Source organism: Geotrypetes seraphini, chromosome 14 (genome assembly GCF_902459505.1).
Source record: "Geotrypetes seraphini chromosome 14, aGeoSer1.1, whole genome shotgun sequence".
Taxonomy (NCBI): Eukaryota; Metazoa; Chordata; class Amphibia; order Gymnophiona; family Dermophiidae; genus Geotrypetes; species Geotrypetes seraphini.
Genome location: NC_047097.1, coordinates 72,664,393 through 72,680,654, shown reverse-complemented (window position 1 = coordinate 72,680,654; position 16,262 = coordinate 72,664,393).

Here is a 16,262-nt window from a genome sequence, read left to right as displayed (position 1 = left end):
GCGGGACTTAAAAACTCACAGCCTTCTCACGTCCCCCAAGGAGCTACATTCCAAGTTGCTAATAAACTGAAGAGGCGAAGTTCTGGGAAAGGGGGAACCAGGCTGCTGATGCTAACACTGAAAAAGAAAATAGAGCAGCTTTTAAACTAAGATGGGAGGAAAAGCCGACAGTTGCCCAGGAGCAGATGATTCAATGTGGAGTATCCTTGAAGGATACTATTGAAATACAATATTTAGGGAATCCTAATAGAGGTTTCAATAATGGTGAAAGAAAGCCAGGAGTGTTTAAGAGGCAGGCAGAATAAAGGACTCAAATTATCCCTGTCAACTTCTCAGTAATCTGAATACTCAATTTGAAGTATCTGTATACAAATGCTAGAAGCCTAAGAAATAATATGGGAGAGTTAGAGTATATAGGGGAAGGGATTGGGACTTGTATATCACCTTTTTGTAGTGTTACAACCACACTCAAAACAGTACTTCAAGCATTGGTCCCTATCTGTCCTGGTGGGCTCGCAATTTATCTAGTGTACCTGGGTCAGTGGAGGATTAAGTGACTTGCCCAGGATCACAAGGAGCATGAAGGTATCTCGGAGAACTGGTGGAAGGAGGACAATCAATGGGACACCATGTTACTGGGGTACAAATTATATAGCAATGATATGGTAAATCAAATTGGAGGGGGGTTGTATTATATGTTTTAAAAAGGAATTGAATCAAACAAAATAAACATTCTTCATGACACGGATAGCAGTGTGGAATTCCTGTGGTTAGAAATTCCATGTGTCCCCCTTATCCTTTCTACCCCATCAGCCACCTTCGTACCCCCCACGTGAGCAATATGTATAGATTCCCCCTCCCCTTTTTTGTTCTATGTGTCTGTCATATTTAGATTTTAAGTTCTTGCAAGCAGGGACCGTCTCTTGCATGTTTGTTGTACAGTGCTGTGTGCTTCTAGTAGCACTATAGAAATAATAAATAGTAGTAGGTGGGGGCCAGGATAAAATGAGCAGACAGATGAAGAAATGTTTGCAGCGATTAGGAAAGTTAGCAAATCGGGCAACACTATTACACCAGGAAGTGCTAGGGAGGACTTGTAAGATTCATAGATGTTATAAATGACTGCTTCTTGGAGCAGCTGGTCCAGGAACTGACAAGAGGAGGAGCTATTTTAGATTTTGGTTCTTAGTGTAAGAGGTAACTGTTGGGTCCACTGGGAAACAGTGATCATAACATGATCAAATTTGAACTGATATCTGGAGTGACATTACTAAAGAAATCTACTGTAGTGGCATTTAATTTTTGAAAGGATGATTATGATAAAATGAGGAAAATGGTTAAAAAACTAAAAGGATTGGCGGCAAAGGTTAGGACTTTAAATCGAGCACGGATGTTATTTAAAAATACCATCTTGGAAGTCCAGACCAGACGTATTCCACGTATTAACAAAGATGGAAAGAAAACGAGGGCCGGCATGGTTAAAGTGAAGTGAAAGGGAGTGGAACTTGTATACTGCCTTTTTGAAGTTATACAACCACACTCAAAATGGTTTATATATAGGTACTTAGAGCCAAAAGAGCATCCTTTAAGAAGGAATGAAAAAAGAATCCAAAAGAAGAAAATAAAAAGTGACATAAGCACTGGCAAGTTAGATATAAATCATTGATAAAGAAAGCTAAAAAAAATTATGAAGAGAAAGTTGCTAGAGGCAAAAACTCAGTAACAATTTTTTTAGGTATTTCAGAAGCAGAAAGCCTGTGAGGGAATCCGTGGGACTGTTAGATGATCAAGGAGCAAAAGGGGCGCTCAGGGAGGAAAAGGCAGCAGCAGAGAGATTGAATGAAGATATAAGAGATCTACTTGAACCAGAAGTGGTTTACAAGGATGACGAGGCAGAGGAATTGAAAGAAATCTTAGTGAACCTGGAAGACAAGTTAAGAGTGCTAAATCACCTAACTTAATTGTTGCGTTTTGGGCCCTGGCTAACTGTTGGTACACCTGCCATCCCTTGCAATGTTTTCCTGGGTGCTCTAATTTTTATTGGACTGCAACTACAATCAAAAAGCCCAGATAAATCAGTAAGACTATTGAGCAATGTCTCTTAAACATTTTTAGCCCCGGCACACTAAATGGAGCAAATGTTTTTCAAGGCACATTATAATTGAAATTATAAAATTGCAAAAGCAACAAAAAATTAAATTTGAGAGTTATTTAAAATTCTTTAAGCTTTGTATGGGTAATTGTAACAACGGTGAAACTAAAGTAGATAGAATAGAATTACTAATTAATGCGATGGATGTGCTTGCTTTTGAATTAAAACTGTGGCTTGATAGTTGACAAGTAGACACGCATTTCATTATCCACCCTCTGCAGTTCTCTTTTTTTAATTTAATTTAATTTAATTTCTGTCAGAGCTGAAAATCCACATTTGCAAAGATAAGATCCAAACTGTAACAGCCAATTACTTGCTGTTAGTTTTCAAGGGCCAATCACGTCAAAGAATGATGCTTGTCTGGGCAGTTGTATCCTTACACACACTAACATAGTAACATAGTAGATGACGGCAGATAAAGACACGAATGGTCCATCCAGTCTGCCCAACCTGATTCAATTTAAAAAATTTTTTTTTTAATTTAATTTAATTTTTTTTAATTTTTCTTCTTAGCTTTCTTCTTGCGTTAAACCCCTACCACAGCTTGATAAAAGGACCCCTAAGTCTTTTAATGAGTTGCTCTGCTTCTAGTTCCAACAGTCAGCCGACATCCTCACCCCCCAACCTAAAAAAATAATAAAGTTCTGGCAATTTACTGTTCCCAGACGCTCAGGTTCCAATATGCCTCGTAAGGACCATAGCAAGTTAGAAACAAATGAATACAAACACCTAGAAAAGCTGTACGCCAAACTTGCCACTCCAGAAACAAAGATCCAATTAAAAAGAACAGCTTTCAAAAACATCCGTCCCTTACAAAACCCTACGCAGTCTCGCATTTCACAACTATCAGAGCGAAAAGCCTGAAGACTAGATGTCAACATAATCCAGTTTCTCTTTAGAACCAATCTAATCCCTCTCAGCAAGTCCTAAAAGCACATAATTATCCCTGTTTCCATGGACATATAATAAACCCGATCTGTGCTTCAACATCAGCACCCTAGAGCAGAAAACGTAATTGTCATTTGACAGCACTTTTCATAAGCAGAATTAAGCTCAGTGTCCATATGAATGAATATAACATTTTGTCTTGATCTCTTATACATTCTCGGTAGTGAATGCAATTGCCAACATTCTTCTTTGTGTTGGAGAGATACCACCGAGTCATTTTTTACACATCCAAAACACTCCAAAGGCAGATTTCCAACGCCTTCTTTCAAAAAAGGCAGGTGCCCTCTTCAAACATTGCCAGTTTTCAGCTTCATTTTTACATCCTACCTTCTGTGAATAGTTCAAAGCGGCGAACAGTTTTAATTCAAATAACGCAAAACATAATCCTCCCTGATGCAAGGAACAATAAGGTTCAAAGTTGCATTTATTTGACTGACTGTCTAAGGCAAAGCCATCAAGTTGTTTTCATTACAATAACGTTGCAAAGAAAGACAGGAATACAATGTATAGGAAGGAAAAGGTTCAACAAGCTTAAAGACCCCAGGATTGAAGCAGTCCAGGCTGCTAAATCCAAATGAAATCATGTTAAAAGCTGCATTTTTAGCAGTACTTTAAATGAGGAAGGGGAGGGCATTCCATAGCGTTTGTTTCCAAAATGAATGAGATGGAATGATCTCTAGCTGAGTAACGGCAGAGTAAAGGCAGAAATCCAACAGACCTGTCACTTCTTTCTCTAATATCACCAAAATCTGACCCTTCCTCTAGGAGCACACCATACCCTTATCTCTCGCCTTGACTTCTGCAGCTTCTCACAGGGTTTCCTCGTAATCGCCTCTCTCCCATCCAAAATTCTGTTGCACGACTTACACGAGGCCTGACAATTAAGTTCACGAACTTGCCTCTGCGCTTACGTTGGCAGAACTGTACAAACAACTCGGTAAGGTTTCATAGCTTTGGCCTATCAGTGTCTCACAGCTGTGTTCGTGTTGACGTGTGGCGTTCATTACTGTTGCATGTTTTTGTGTCCTGTCGTGAAAATGTTGGAGCTGGATTAGAGCAACAAACAAAGATTAAATTTCTTGTTAAACTTGGCAAGAGTGGAAGTGAAATCAGGGACAGGTTAGTCCAAGTTTATGGGGATAATGCCATCAACAAAATGTCAGTATATAAATGGATGAAACATTTTTCTGAGGGGAGAGAAAAGGTCAGGGTGGCCAGTAAAGAGCAGAACTGGTTAAAACACAGTGCTGTGGAGTCGGAGGAAATTTCGGGGAGTCGGAGTTGCCAAACAATGCACCGACTCCGACTCAATTTAGATTGCAAGTTTAAATGTCCCAATTCACAAAAAGTTATAATTACTGACTTCTCTACTGTAAGAATAAAGACCGATGCATGCAGTGCCTCACGTAACCGCAAAACGTGCTTCACTATATGGCACGCAACGCACAATTTGGAGCACCAATACTTATAAATGTATTCTCCCTTGTTGTTGTTTACAACTTATTTCCAACGTTCAACAAGGTTTTCAATACCTCGTTGGTAGAAATCACCTGGTGTAGACTCGAAAAATTCATCCAACCAAGCTCTCCCACCATACGCACAACATCTTTTTACGCGGATGAAGATCTTGTTTCACGCGGAGTCGGAGTCAGAAGTACAAAAAACTGAGGAGTCGGGGGAATCGGAGTCGGAGTTGGAACATTTATCTACCGACTCCACAGCCCTGTTAAAACATTGTAAAAATTTGTCAAATTGTGTGTGAAAATTGGTCAGTTGACTCTGAAAAGCATAGCAGACCAAGTAAACGTCGCTAGAGAAACAGGAAAACCTTAACTGAATAGGTGTGTACAAAAATGGTCCCAAAGGAGCTCGCCGATAAACAAAAGCAAAGTTTCAAGTCGGCCAATTCTCCATGAGCAAAACAGTTCCACCAGTCCAAATCAAGAGTCTGTTGCTAACCTTTTTCGATTTCTACCAAGTTTACTATTTCGAAGTGCTGAAAAGACTATGTGAAAACGACCTGGACCTTCCGCCAACAACTTGCGGCTCTTCCATCATGACGATGCACCGTCTGTGAAGGAGTTTTTAGCCAGAAACCAAATCCTGATCTGGTCCCTGATTACTTTTTTCTTTACCCAAAGAAAAAGGCTCAAGACCCACTTGTAAGGCAGCCGTGAACTCCCCAACCTCCCCCCCCTTCGGTTCTGAACAGGGACTGAATGTTCTAATGTACAGCACTATAGAAATGATTAGTACTAGATGATCGAAATGGTCCATCCACTCTGCCCAACGGTCACGCTCATTATCGATTGATAAGTAAATCAATTTATATATTTTAGTATTTATAGACCACTTATACTTTCCATTCAGGTATTCAAGCATTTTTCCCTCGCACTCTACCTATGTACCTGGGGCAATGGGGGATTAAGTGACTTGCCCAAGGTCACAAGGAGCAGTGTGGGATTTGAACCCACAACCACAGCTCTAACCACTGCACCACCCACTCCCCATAGAAGTGCAGAATTCAATACTTGTTTAAATTCATGTAACCTTCTGACTTTGCATGCAACTATTGAAACTTCCTAAATAAGAGCCTGTTACTTGGTCTTAGTTATCTTCATGTTCACCTCTGCTTACATTAACATGTTTTATTGTGCTGACAAGTTAAGTAGGATACGATGCCATACTCTACGCTTTGACTTGGGTTCAGTGCTGTAATTGTCTGTAGCCAAAACCAAAATCAAACCCCCCAAAAATTCCTACTTCCTCCAAGATTAAGGACTGTTTATGCTGGACATTGAGTTTTTTGGGGGGAGGGTTGATTTATTTTTTTTCACTTAGGGATTCCAGCCCGGATATTTTGTAAGAAGCTTAAACGTCTTTAGCTGGATGAGATAAGTACTTTATTTTCAGTTTTTTCCTTGTTTTTCCAGGGATTCAGGTGCGATGAGGTTCTTACATATTATCACTGTCCTGGCTGGTATGTCATACTGAGTAAAGTATTTTTATATTCTTTGATTTTTGGTGAGATTTTTTTTTTTTTGTTATATCGTAGACAGAGCTTTCCAGACCTGAACTGTCCCTTCTTGAGAGGTTCAAACCTGCTACAGGTAGACTGGTCTTGTCTTGAAAGGCCACTTGCACTGCTACAATGAAAAGGTAAGAATCCGTTGAAGAGAGAGACACACTGCTTTTACATACAAGCAGCAGCGAGACCTACCGCAACCACCAAGAGCCCACAGACCCGATCCTGCCAGGAGTGTGAACTCCTCCCCCTGCAGTCCATTGGAGAGATCAATCTGCCTGCTTTTAAATATCAGCAGCAGTGGAGATCAACTGCTTTTACACCTAAGCAGCAACGAGACCAGCCACAACCACCGAGAGCACACAGACCCGATCCTACCAAGAGTGTGAACTCTTCCCCTCCTGCAATCCGCTAAGAAGATCGACTGTCGGCTCCGGGCGGCTTTCTCGCAGAGGAGAGAATCCTGCATTCACCGTGGGCCTCATCTGGGGCAGCCTCCTTGGAGCGGCTGGGGCACGGGCAGTGTGTCTGGGAGGGAATGCATGGATGGGAGAACATCGCAGGGGAGGAGACATAGGCATCCTGGGACTGTCTGCCAAGTCTCTTCCCTGAAGAAGCCCTTTCTGGAAACGTCAATCGCTCCTCCTAAACTTACTTGCTCCACTTCATCACTGACGCTGAAACCGTGGATTGAAGACAAAGTTTTATTTTATTTTTCTTTCCAGCTTATGATTTATCTTTAATCTTATCTATTGTTTTGCCTTTTGTCTTTGTTTTGTTCTATTTCTATCATTTAAATTTCTCCAGAATTCTACTGTTCAACGGCTCCCCCTTCTGCTTCTATTCCTTTCTCTCCTCTCTTCTACCTTCCAAAGTATTTAGATCAATGCTGTCTTGTTAAAATGTTTATTTTATTTTTATTTTTCCTCTAACTCTACTTTTCACTTCTCTATTACCCTCCAGGTACTTTAGTTAGATTGTGAGCCTTCGGGACAGTAAGGGAATTTTTCAAGTACCTTTCTTATTTCTAATCTTAATGTATATTTTCTGTAAACCGCTTAGAACCTAACGGATGTAGCGGTATATAAGAAATAAATTACATTACATTACATTACTTGTCCAGAAAATCCTTGAAGCATTCGTTCAGGAAGTGAACAGCTTGACAAATGCTCTGCAATAATTGAAGACAGAACAGAAGTTGCAGCCCTCAACCTTTGTACTCTGCTTCCTATCGTGTCTCTCAGACATCTCAGCAATGTATTTGGTGATGGGATAGCGAGAACGCACGTCATCTCCGTGATTCATTCTCACAGCATCTAGTGCCAAGCAGCCAGCTCTTGCTTAAACACTTCTGATGTCTGACTCTCACTTGAAATGGAAAATAAAGTCCTTTTACTTAGCATCTTTCCTGCAGGGCTTCCTCCCTCTCTTCCCAACTTGTATCTAGTTAGGCCTACTGGAATTACAGTTTAAACATGTGCTGCCACATTAATACAAAGTTACACTCCATCTTTACACGTGTATCTGTGCCTTTTATCTTTTTATATACCGCCTATCAATGGAGGTTATCTAAGCGGTTTACATTCAGGTAATGTAGTAAATGACGGCAGATAAGACCCGAATGGTCCATCCAGTCTGCCCAACTGTATCCTGACTATCATTTAATGATTTGATTTAAATTGTTCTTTTTCATAGATATTTCTGGGCCAGAAACTCAGAGCTCTGCCTGGGACTATGCTTAGGTTTTCAGCTACTGGAGTCTGTGAAAGCTCAGTCCAGCCATCTAAACCATCCTTTCCTCAACTGAATGAGCAGATACGGCCACAGACCATGCAAGTCTGCCCAGTATTGGCCTTAGTTCTTCAATGGATCCCCATTATATTCTGTGTACTCAAGCATTTTTTCCTATCTATCTAATATTTGCTGGCGGGTAGCTATGTTAATCTCTGGCAAACAGGGAAGACCCTTTTGCTAGCAAAGTAGGGGCTGCTTCAGGTCCTAAATGTAGAAATCTCTCTTCCGGTGCACATACAGTGAATGACTTTTAGGGGCTGTCCCTAAGCAGGGTGAAGTTGGCACTATATGCACGTGTGACTGGCACCTTAATTACCCTAAGAGCTAATCTACATGGTCGCTTGTAAGAGGCAGGTGTCCACATGGACATTGGAGGAGAGTATGGCCCAGTGGTTCTTCGAGCTACACCTTCAACCCCCTTAAGGTTGTGGGTTCAAACCCCATGCTGTTCCTTGTGTCCCTCAGCAAGTCACTCAATCCTCCACTGCACCAGGTACATTAGACAGCTTGAAGTACCTGTATGTGAACTGCTTTGAGTGCAGTTGTAAAACTACAAATAGGCGATATACAAGTCCCAATCCCTTCCCCTCCTCCTGGGATCCAGCACCTTTGGCCATGCTAGATGAAACACAAATATGTATGTGTCTAGATAGTTTTTCTGAGAGAATCCCTGGCGTTTAATATTCTCTGTCAGTGTGTGCCATTAGTTTTTATGAAATTTATTGTAGTCTCATTATCCATAAGGAGCAGATATAGTAATGGCAATTTTTTTTTCATAGTAGCTCTGCTTAATTCTTCAGACACACACACATCCCTCGAGGCTCCTGTATAATAGGACCACTTAATAGCAAGGGCTTTGAAGACCAATGGCATAATTAGATAAAGATATTGCTTTTTAATAGGTTATTCCGAGCCCTTCATCCTTTTAAAGAGACAGTTTCACTTCACAAACAGCTTATAGACCGAACGTAATCATTTAAGAGAAGAGTCCCATTTTTTTGTAGAACTCGGCAGAGATGAGAGAATAGCTTTCTGCTTCCATGTCTTTCTTACTTATTATATAAAGTTGTGTAATTGTTATGTTAGCCCCCTTGAGGTTAACAAATGAGCCAACACAGAAAGGCTTGGGGTAGAGCGGCACGCAGATGTCTGAAACTTCAGGGGCATAGCCAGACCTGCCATTTTAGGTTGTCTCTTCTCACCCCCACCCCTGTACATACATGCAATTTTTTTAAATCTTCCCCTCCGCCCCACATTGGCATCTGTTCCTCTGGGGGCCCACAGCCTGGCATATGTTGGTCTCTGTCTCTTCCTAAGGCTCCCCCCAGATGTTCCTCAGATATGCCGCTGGCTCTGCAAGCTTCCATCTACTTTGTCCCCACCTGTGTGAAGAAACAGGAAATTACATTGAGTGTGGGAACACTATAGCGGGAAGCCTCCAGAGCTGACACAGATTACCTAGAGATGTTGCCAGCAGTAGTTCCTAAGAGGAAACAGACAGATGAAGAAGAGGAAGACGGGGGAGTGAAGTGCCACCACTAAGGTGTTTGGGGGCCTCATGGGTAACTAGACTGGGTGAGCCTGAGGCAAGAATGGGTGGTCCTGGGCCCACCTGTGGCTACATCACTCTACAGTGCATTACTGTGTCAAGCAGAAAGCTAATGACACGCAAATTTTATGTGTAGAAAACTTGCAGCTAACCCAAAATAATACATGCAAAAAATCCCCCAGTAGAAGCCCTGACAGAAGTGACAGGAGGCTGCTTCTCCTGTCACTACTGTCAGGGCTCTGCGCATGTCTCAATTGCTCACTGAGCGATTGAGTTGGTGAGTTTCCATGCAAACTTGATAGTGAATCAATCGCTGTTTGAAAATTGGCCAACAGCAATTGAGTTGCTATCTTTCGTGAATCTGGGTCTATGTTTCTATTATTTGACTGAAAGAGAACAAGAGAGAGAAATGGGAGGGCGAGGGTAAGAAATAAGTCAAATAAGGTACAGTTCGGGCTTTGCTCCCCACTGCAGCTGGGGCTGTTTTCTCTTTTGCTCCTATGTTTCTCGTGGTGGCTTGAGGAAAAGCGCTGTTGCTCCAGCAATGACCTGGAAAACCAGCAACAGACAAACCTGAAACTTGCTTCTGGTGGAATTCATTATGTCACATCTATAAAATGGAAAGAGCAATTGCTATACAAAGAGGGAATTATAATAATTTTAATAAAATCTGGGGGCCATTGACAAGATATTGTAAGGAACAAATACCATTTTTCCATTATAAATGCAATAAGAAGGAAGGGATGGGGGAGGGATTTTATAATTTCTATTATATATTTAAATCAATAATAAAGAATATTGTATATGAGCTTTGTGAACGCATGGATTGGGAGGGAATGGGTTAAAAATTTTAATGTTTTAATGTTGAATATGATAGAGACTCAAGTGTTGTATTCAATTCAATTCAACTGTTATCGATTGTTACACTTGTAAGATGTAAATTGAATAAAGATTAAATCTCTGGTGGTGGCCAGTTTCCAGATATCTTCCCTATTGTTCTTAAGTGCAAGAGCTGACATTAACACCAGGGGGCAGCGTCAGCCACTCTTAGCCGTGATTAATTCTAATGGCTCATTTAGTCATTTATCATAAAACATGCATAAAATCATCAAACATTAAAATCACATTTTATAGACAAGCCCAACACACACCTGCCAAAGCAATGTGATTACATAGCTCTCTGTCAGTGACAAATCCTCAAAATTATTCTGGCTCACTAATTCCTTCAAGAGGTCGAAATCCGCTGTCTGGTTTTCAAGCTATTATTGTAATTTGTGGCATCCGACACTGTTAGCTGTGTATAAGGCAAACTGATTCATCTAAAAGGCTTCAATTGCTTTTTAAAGATACCAGTATCTGTTAATAACCTCAAAGAAACAGAAGGTTGGCTCCTTAAAGTGGCTCCAACAATTGTAAAAGAAGGATTTCTTGTCACAGCCACTGAAGATTTACACACAACAGTCTCAACAGGTATGGGTTAGGATTGCCAGATTTTTTATTTTTTTAAAAGGGGGGGGGGATACTTGGGCCATCCCCATTCTGCTCCCAGCCCTGTCCCCCACACAAACCTCTGGTCTCCTTCCCATTGCTTGGGGCTGTGTCTTTTTGCCCTCTGCGCATGCGTGGATGGTGATGTGATGACATGCATAGGACAGCATGGCGTCAACGTCAGCAAGGTTTAGAGGGCCTCCAGATGCGGCCCCGAGCTCAGGGGATCCAAAATCCAGACAAACTGCTGGTTTTGGAAATCCCTTCAGGCACCTGGAAGGTCCTCTAAAAAGAGGCCATGTCTGGGTTTCCCCGAACATCTGGTAACCCTAGGTATGGTTAACAACTGAACTTCTGAATGAAGTACCCATGTAGGTTTTTAGATCTTCAATATAGGGGTTGATACTCAAAGTGCTTTAACTGGACAGAAATGGCTCCTGGCCACTTCAATCGCTTGTTCGGGGCTGTCCACTTAATCGATCCGTGCCACTGAATCTCATCACCTGCTGCTAAGCTCAAAGCTGAGGCCGGTGTGGGCAGCAGTTTGGAGATGCTGCTCTCTCCAGCAAAGAGAAGGGAAGGTGCATGCGTGTGTGTGTGGAGTGGGAGGGGGGGGGGGGGGGTTCCACTGCCCTGGGCGGTTCCTACCCTTGGTAAGCCACGGTTTGGGAATAACACCAGCAGTGGCCAAAAAACACCGACACCACCTGAATTTCGACCCCACAGATGTTAGATATGGATAGGCAGCACACAAGTCTCTGTTTTCTGAACCAACTTTACATTTGATTCTCTGAATTATGACTTTTTAATATACTAGTGAGTAATTCTGCTCTTAAAGCTCCTTGAATTTGCATGAGAGTGAAATGTCATGGCTGAACGATTTTTCCACAAGTATGTTTCTGTCAGTAGGAGTCATTTCTTAGATGTGAGGGAAGCTGGAAAGAAAGGGCTCGATAATGTTTGTCTGTCTGTCTCTCTGGAAGAAAAAAAACAAAAGCTCTGTACAAACTACCCCAACCCCAAATACTCAGAGAATAGTTAAGCTCTGGAATGCATTACCAGAGAATGTGGTAAGAGTAGATAGCATAGCTGGTTTTAAGAAAGGTTTGGACAAGTTCCTGGAGGAAAAGTCCATAGTTTGTTATTGAGAAAGATATGGGAGAAGCCACTGCTTGCCCTGGATCGGTAGCATGGAATATTGCCAGGTGCCAGGGAACTGGATTGGCTACTGGGCTTGATCTGACCCAGTAAGGCTATTCTTAGGTTCTTATGTACCTCCTACAACTGCCTCCCCATCATAACTAGTCCCCCACAATATTGTTTCTTCTCGTAAGTCTGTGGGCATCGCATTCCAGCGTGTGGGAGCTGTGACTGAGTCGTTTGTTGATCGATGGAATGGTTAAGAGGTGTTGGGTATAGGGGATTAAGACTATTCAGAAATTCGGGAAGGTTTGTGTTGCGTTTTAAATGTTAAAAGCAATATTTTGTTATTCTGTGGGATATTGCGAGCCGATGTGCTTTTATGTACAAATGCTGTTTGTTGAACTGGGTCCTGGTCTCCAGCCAAACTGGGCGGGCCTGGGGGGGCATCTGCTAACCCTATGCATGCCCCAAGAAGTATGGGAGACCTCAGCAGGGGGTACATAAGGGGGACCTTCCTTACCTCCTTCCCACCTCCTACCCCTAAAGCTACTGCGGCTTCTCCAGAAAAGCAGCAGGAACAGGAAACTGATGTCAGAGATGGGGGGGGGGGGGCAGCAGGACCAACTGCATCAAGTTACAGAGAAACCACTAGATTTGAAGGTGGTTTTTTAAAATAAAAATTTCTAGCCTGTTCCCCCAGAGTAGCCCAAAACGGGTCACATGAATACATCCATATTTATCTTGACAAAGATGACAAATTATATAAATACAATACTGCAGCATAAATAAAACTAAATCTACTACTTAGCATTTCTATAATGCTAGTAGACATATGCGGTGCTGTACATTAAACATTCAAGAGAGAGTCCCTACTCAGTAGAGCTTACAATCTACGAGGTGATGAAAAGTTCTCAGCCAACCAACCAACTTCCTACCTTCTGAGCGTTATTTTGCCACTGTGGCTGAAAAGAGTGTTGTCTTATTTCGTTAAGTGCCAATTTGCAGAAACAAAATTCTATGTTTTAAAAACATAAGAACATAAGAAGTGCCTCCGCTGGGTCAGACCTGAGGTCCATCGTGCCCAGCAGTCCACTCACGGGGCGGCCCAACAGGTCCAGGACCTGTGAGTAATCCTCTATCTATTCCCTTCTATCCCCTTTTCCAGCAGGAAATTATCCAATCCTTTCTTGAACCCCAGTACCGTACTCTGCCCTATTACGCTCTCTGGAAGCGCATTCCAGGTGTCCACCACACGTTGGGTAAAGAAGAACTTCCTAGCATTTGTTTTGAATCTGTCCCCTTTCAACTTTTCCGAATGCCCTCTCGTTCTCTTATTTTTCGAAAGTTTGAAGAATCCGTCCCTCTCTACTCTCTCTATGCCCTTCATGTTTCAGATCATTGATTGAACCATATCCACGTCATTGTCTTCTTGATTGAGCTGAGAACTTTTCAACACCCCCCCCCCCCCCCTTGTAACTAAAACAGGACAAGTTGTGGGTCAGGGAGTTTCTCAGAGAGGGAATGATAAAACAGGCATAGGTGCTTTACAAGCAAGTAGGAGTTAGAGTTAAAAGCAATATTGAAAAAGTGGGCTTTTAGGTTAGATCTGAACACTACCACAGATGGAGCTTGATGTGTGGACTCAGGCAGAAAGTGTTCCCTCTAAGCTGAGCAGGTGTCCTCCAGCTGCATTGCTACCACTAGGGGGTGGAATATTTTCAGTCGCTAAGGACAGGTATGTTCCCTGGAGTCCTGCAGAACTTGCCTGTCCCTCACAATTGAAAAATGTGACAGTAAAACAGCACCCTCTATTGGTGAGACTGTGGGTGGAGGACTCCTGCTCAGCTTAGAGGGACAGAAACATGGCCCATTCATAGCATCCACTATCTCCTCCTCTTTCTAAGAGATCCCACATGCCTATCCCAGACTTTTTTTTAATTCGGACACAGTCTCTGTCTCCACCACCTCTTCCAGGAGACTGTTTCATGCATCTGTAGATGCATTCTGTAAAAAAGTATTTCCTCAGATTACTCCTGAGCCTATCATCTCTTAACTTCATCCTATGCCTTCTCACTCTGGAGTCTCCTTTCAAATTAAAGAGACTCGATTCATGCACATTTACATTACATAGATATTTAAACATCTTTATCATATCTCCCCTTTTCCGTCTTTCCTCCAAAGTATACAGATTGAGATCTTTAAGTCTGTCCCCATACGCCTTATCACGAAGACCACACACCATTTTAGTAGCTTTCCTCTGGACTGACTCCATCCTTTTTATATCTTTTTGAGGTCTCACCAGAGTCTTATACAAAGGCATCAATACCTCCTTTTTCCTACTGGCCATACCTCTCCCTATGCACCCTAGCATTCTTCTAGCTTTCGCCGTCACCTTTTAAACCTGTTTGGCCACCTTAAGATCATCACATACAATCACAACCAAGTCCTGCTCTTCCGTCGTGCACATAAGTTCTTCACCCCCTAATCTGTACCGTTCCCTCAGGTTTTTGCAGCCCAAATGCATGACCTTGCATTTCATCGCATTAAATCTTAGCTGCCACATTTCAGACCATTCTTCAAGCTTCATTAGGTCCTTTCTCATATTATCCATACCATGAGGGGTATCTACTCTATTGCCGATTTTGGTATTTTGCTTGACTTTCTGACAGCTCCATCTTGATGCATTATGGGAAAAGCAGCACTGATTTCAATGGGCAGGATCAGGCACTACAAATCCCACACTGCTTTGAGATGTCAGTTCAAAACCAGCACTGGCCTAAAAGTGTTCCTCCTGAAACTGGGTAACTTGGCAGTTCTGTTTTAGTGAATCATACAACTTCCTCCACGTATGCCTTAAAAGAAAATCAGAGCTTAGAGCTGAGCCAGAAAATAAAATCATGCAAAGACAGCTGGATACCAATCAAGCAAACTTCTGTGCCCTTATTTTTATTCTGATTTAATTATTTCCTCTTCATTTCTGAAAACTTCATTGGCAGGTTGACAGCTCGTTTGAGACATTTCAGTCCCAGCAACTGAATGATGAGCACATGCCACATTGGCTATAGTTACATTTCTGAGATCACCTGCGCACAGACCCCATCTAACTCTCTGTTGTGCACTTGAGATTGGTACCAAGTCAGGTTCAAACAAACCAGCTCAAAATAAATCAGTTGCAAGCTTTGTTATTGATTATTTAAGAGCTATTTGACTAAGCTGCCATTGTATCGCTCTATGGTATGGCTGCACCTCGAATACTGTGCAATTCTAGTCACCATATCTCCAAACAAATATAGAGGAATTAGAAAATGTACAGAGATGGGGAATGAAAAAAATTGAATTGATAATGAGTATAAATAGGGTTACTAGATGTCGGATTTATCCAGACATGTCCTCTTTGTAGAGGACTGTCCAGGCATCAGGATGGCTTTGTCCAGGTTTTGAAAAGCTTCGAGCTCGGGGCTGCGTCAGGAGGGCATCTACGTATTTGTGGATGCAACGTGGTGATGTCACATGCATGCATGTGATCTCATTATGTCACACCTGTGCATGCTCGGAGGCCTTCCAAACATGGCTCTGAGCTCAAGAAGAGAGAGGGGTTGAATGGAACTGGGCAGGCCTATGTGTCCGGATTTTACAGGCCTAAAATCTGGTAACTCTTAAGTATAAATGTTGGGTAGACTGAATGGACTGTGTATAGGCCTTTATCTGCCGTCATCTACTAAGTTACTATGTAAATCTCTGCTCATTCCTTGTTCAAATGTGTACCATGCAGGTCTTCATCAGTTGTCATCTACTATATTACAATGTTACATCTATGCAAATCAGCTTTTTGCACATGTGAATGACACCTGTAAAATCCCCTCTTAGTTGGGTTCCTTCTTTAGATGTTTTCATTCCAGGTTGGTGCCTTTGGCCAGAAAGCAACAGAGGAAGTAGTTTTACTTGAAGATGTGGCCTAGTAGTTAGAGTTACAGCCTCAGCACTCTTGGGTTGTGGGTTCAAACCCTGTTTTGCTTCTTGTGACACTTAGATAACTTTGATAGGTGGTATATAAATACCTCATAAAATAAATGGATAAATATATTTTTTTACTTGATTATGCTGGCATTGAACTGCATGAGTGGTATCTTGAAGAGATAACAAAACAGATTGAATGCAGATTG